Source organism: Hylobates moloch, unplaced genomic scaffold, assembly GCF_009828535.3.
Source record: "Hylobates moloch isolate HMO894 unplaced genomic scaffold, HMol_V3 SCAFFOLD_2101, whole genome shotgun sequence".
Taxonomy (NCBI): domain Eukaryota; kingdom Metazoa; phylum Chordata; class Mammalia; order Primates; family Hylobatidae; genus Hylobates; species Hylobates moloch.
In genome coordinates, this window is record NW_026654376.1 from 1 (window position 1) to 5,153 (window position 5,153).

The 5,153-nt window shown below is 46.6% G+C and overlaps 1 pseudogene; it reads left to right on the forward strand.

Annotated features, from left to right (window-relative positions):
* The first annotated feature begins 3,565 nt into the window (after window positions 1-3,565).
* Window positions 3,566-4,141, forward strand: LOC116464892 (rho-related GTP-binding protein RhoG-like; annotated as a pseudogene).
* The last annotated feature ends 1,012 nt before the right edge of the window (window positions 4,142-5,153 follow it).

Below are 5,153 nucleotides of genomic sequence, written 5' to 3' on the forward strand. Positions count from 1 at the left end.
AAAAAATTAGCCGGGCGTGGTGGCGGGCGCCTGTAGTCCCAGCTACTCGGAGAGGCTGAGGCAGGAGAATGGCGTGAACCCGGGAGGCGGAGCTCGCAGTGAGCCGAGATCGCGCCACTGCACTCCAGCCTGGGTGACAGAGTGAGACTCCGTCTCAAAAAAAAAAAAGACATTGTAATACCAGGGTTAGGAGTGAATGACTAACTCAGGGGCCTTCTGGTGTGCTGTCTCTACAGCTCCAGGCCTCTCCCAGTTTCCAAACCTTTAAGCATACCTAAAGATCTCTGATTTATTTGTTTTATTTATTTATTTATTTATTTCAGACAGGTTCTTGCTGTGTCACTCAGGTTGGAGTGTTGGCCAGGCTGGTCTTGAACTCCTGACTTCAAGTGATCTGCCCTCCTCAGCTTTCCAAACTGCTGGGATTACAGGCGTGAGCCACCGTGCCCGGACTGTCCCTAAGAGTTTTACTCTGGTTTAGCAACTGCCTAAGTTGCACTGCTGTTCTGGAAGCAGTCACTTTGAGCAGAGGTGTTGGACACTGGATGATACTTAGAGGAAGCTGGGAAAATGAGTTGCACAGACAGTAATTGTTGTAGGAATTCAGAGGGGAAATACATTTATCCAGATCAGGAAAGTCAAAGAAGGCTATTCTCGAGGAAGGTGGTGATGACTGTGCCCCTTTTCTTTTTTTTTCTTTTTTTTTTGAGACGGAGTCTCGCTCTGTCGCCCAGGCTGGAGTTCAGTGGCGCAATCTCGGCTCACTGTAAGCTCTGCCTCCCGGGTTCACGCCATTCTCCTGCCTCAGCCTCTCCGAGGAGCTGGGACTACAGGCGCCCGCCACCACGCCCAGCTAATTTTTTATATTTTTAGTAGAGACGGGGTTTCACCGTGGTCTCGATCTCCTGACCTCGTGATTCGTCCGCCTTGGCCTCCCAAAGTGCTGGGATTACAAGCGTGAGCCACCGCGCCCGGCCCAACTGTGCCCCTTTTCTATCGACCTTGTGTGTTTGATCCTTATGCCTATTCCTGGATGGAAAAAGAATGAGCTGAATGGTCAGTGAATACCCTGGGGTGGTTTCCTACCAGAGTTAAATTATGCTCTGGACTTATTTTAGCTGTGGAACCTGTGCTAAAGAAGACTTCTAGGTGGGAGGCCTCGCCACTCAGAATTGGCTCTGTGTGGGCAGAGAGCAACCCCTAGTGGGCTTGTGGAAAGCATACTCTGAAAGCCACTTTTCTTCTTTTTTTTTTTTTCTTTTTGAGACAGGGTCTCCATCTGTCATCTGGGCTGGAGTCCAATGGTGTCATCATAGCTCACTGCAGCCTCGATCTCCCAGGCTCAAGCAATCCTCCCACCTCAGCATCCCAAGTAGCTGGGACTGCAGGTACATGCCACCACGTCTGGCTAATTTTTTTTATTTTTAGTGAGACAAAGTCTCACTATGTTGCCCAGGCTAGCCTCAAACTTCTGAGCTCAAGGAATCCTCCCACCTCAGCCTCCCAAAATGCTGGGATTACAGGCATGAGCCACACACCCGGCTCACTTTTCTTTATTCTGACCAAAACGAGGTGTTGTGTTTGTTTTTGCCTATGTTATGGGCCTAATGTAGACCTTAGCTAATGAGACAACAGAATGGGAGATGTATCTATTTCCCCAAATTCTCAAGGTGAGAAATAAATTGATTCTCAATTTTTTTTCTGTAACCAAATATATACGATTATTTAATGCCCTTTCCTCTGTGCTCTGACACTTAAAGAAGGTACTGCTGTAAGAATCAGGTCTGAAATTAGGGCAGTAGTTAAGAACCTACAGAAAGTGGAGTACTTTGGGACCTAAATTGAGGGCAAGGCATTGATGGGGTATTAATATGGGGGTATAAATATAGGAGCTCATAATAAACAAGCTTCTTGGAGATCATCTCTGACATATCATTTACTCTGAAATATTGATTCATGAACAAATGGATGAGTATGGTGGCATTAAGACCTGTAGTTTTACTCACATAAGGTTGAAGGGGATGAGACCCCTGGTTTATCTGGCATTGTAACCATATTACAGAATTTTTGCCTTCTCCCGTAGTAGAATAGTAGAATTATTAAGAAGACATAGTAGCTTCTAACACTTAATGAGTACTGTCTATGTGAGAGAGACTAATAAGTACTACGCATGCCTTCCTTCATTTAACCCTCAGGTTAAAAATTTTCTCTGGTTGGGTGCGGTGGCTCATGCCTGTAATCCCAGCACTTTGAGAGGCAGAGGTGGGTGGATCATTTGAGGCCAGGAGTTCAAGACCAGCCTGGTCAACATGGTGAAACCCTGTCTCTACTAAAAACGCAAAAATTAGCTGGGCGTGGTGGCACACGCTGTAATTCCAGCTACTCGGGAGGCTGAGGCACAAAAATCGTTTGAACCCAGGAGGCAGAGGCTGCAGTAAGCTGAGATGCACCACTGCACTCTAGCCTGGGTGACAGAGCGAGACTCTGCCAAAAAAAAAAAAAAAAAACATAAAACTTTCCCAAGTTCACAAAGATTAGAGGGAGAACTGGGTTTTGCCTCCTGACTTCGGAGCCTAGACTCTTAACCATTTCTTTTTTCTTTCTTTCTTTCTTTCTTTCTTTTTTTTTTTTTTGAGACAAGAGTCTTGCTCTGTCACCCAGGCTGGAATGCAATGGCGTGACCTTGGCTCAATGCAACCTCTGCCTCCTGGGCTCAAGCGATTCTCCTGCCTCAGCCTCCTGAGTAGCTGGAATTACAGGTGTGCGCCACCGTGTCTGGCTAGTTTTTGTATTTTTAGTAGAGATGGGGTTTTGCCATGTTGGCCAGGCCAGCCTGGAACTCCTGACCTCAGGTGATCTGCCCGCCTCAGCCTCCTAAAGTGCTGGGAATACAGGCGTGAGCCACCGCGCCTAGCCCTCTTAACCATTTCTCTAGCTGAGTGTGACTTGTCTGCCTTTCTCTCCAGTATTGTGATGTCTCTGTTTTTCAGGAATGGAGGTTCCTCTGCTGGCTCTATAGCCAGAGACCCAAAGTGAGAGCCATGTTTCTTGATTCAACCCTGGAAACCTTCTATGATAATTTTAAAAATTACTAACCATTTATTGAGCACCTACAATATTTTAGTACCTTTGATACAGTAGATCCAGACCTTATGATAACAGTGTAACACAAATACCTATGTGGATGAATGGTTTTTAATCTTTTTGAGCTCACCCAAAGATTAAAAAGCCTTTTGTGAGATACTGGTGACAGCTCTGGATCTTCTTTCCAGAAAAATTCACTTATGCACGTATACATAGTATTGTACACAACTTCAGAAGAGGCTTCCAGGACCTACTGAAGTCCATCCTCTAGTAGTCCACAGACTCCAGGGTAAGAACTCTTGACTTATACAACCCTTTGTAGCTGACTCTTTTATGGCACTAAGGGTATAGAGAGTGTGGGGGGCATCTTATCCTCCTCATCTTCTCCTCAGAGAGAAATGTTTAGAATAGCTCCCTACATTAACCAAGTATCTCTGAATATTCTTTCTTTCTCTCTTATACATAGGACTACAAGGGAAGAATGCAGACAATCAAATGTGTGGTTGTAGGAGACGAGGCTATAGGTAAAACCTGCCTCCTCATCAGCTATACAACAAATGTCTTTCCTGAGGAGTATATCCCCCCACTGTCTTTGACAACTATGGCGTCCAGACATCTGTGGATGGGCAAATCGTCAGCCTGAACACATGGGACACTGCTGGCCAAGAGGAGTATGATGACTGCGAACACTCTCCTAATCCCAGACCAGTATCTTTGTTATTTGTTTTTCCACTGGGAACCCATCCTCTTATGCCAATGTGAGGCATAAGTGGCACCCAGAGGTCTCCCATCATTGCCCCAATGTGCCTGTTCTGCTGGTAGGCAACAAGAGGGACCTGTGGAGTGACCTTGAGACAGTGAAGAAGCTGAAGGAGCAGAGCCTAGTACCCACGACTCCCCAGCAAGGCACTTCCCTGGCTAAGCAGGTGGGGGCTGTGAAGTATCTGGAATATTCAGCCCTGATGCAGGATGGGGTGCATGAGGTATTTTTAGAAGCTGTTGGGCTGTGCTTTACCCTGCTACAAAGAAGAACACCAAGAAGTGCATCCTCTTATAGCTTCTAGGTGCTACCTGGGGACTGCACCTAAGAAGTATAAGGGTGATATTCCTTTGTCAGCAGTTAAAGAGTGCCAGCATGAGCCATTGCAGAAACCCTAGACTGCAGGATATTCAGCTTTTGGAGGAACGAAGACAGACTTGTTTGTACATGGCTGCTTTGAAGTTTGGTCTGACTTTTTGGAGGAAGGTGTGTGTGTGTCTTCCCTGTCGAAGTGGTAAGAGGAGGTGCCACTCAGTGCTGTTCTTTTCTCTCCTGGCCAGGCAATGACTAAGCAGAGCAGCTTAGGACTGTTCATTGTAGACTTTTGCTTGTCTGCTTTTAAATCTAATTGGAGCGTTCCTTGCTGTATTTACCACTGAGCAAGTGCCTCACGGAAGGACAAGGTTATCCAGTTTTATTTATTATTATTATTATTGTTATTATTTTTTTGAGACGGAGTTTCTTTCTTGTCACCCAGGCTGGAGTGCAATGACACGATCTCGGCTCACTGCAACCTCTGCCTCCCAGGTTCAAGCGATTTTCCTGCCTCAGTCTCCCGAGTAGCTGGGATTACAGGTGCCCGCCACCATGCCCGGCTAATTCTTTTGTATTTTTAGTAGAGACAGGGTTTCACCATGTTGGCCAGGCTGGTCTCGAACTCATAACCTCAGATGATCCACCCACCTCAGCGTCCCAAAGTGCTGGGATTACAGGTGTAAGCCACCATGCCCAGCCTATTTTTATTATTTTTTTGAGAGAGAATCTCACTCTGTCACCCAGGCTGGAGTGCAGTGGCATGATCTTGGCTCACTGCAACCTCTGCCTCCTAAGTTTCAAGCAATTCTCCTGCCCCCTGCCTCAGCCTCCTGAGTAGCTGGGACCATAGGCACGCATTACCACACGTGGCTAATTTTTGCATTTTTAGTAGAGATGGAGTCTCACCGTGTTGGCCAGGCTGGTCTCAAATTCCTGACCTCAGGTGATCTGTCTGCCTCTGCCTCCCAAAGTGTTGGGATTATAGGTGTGAGCC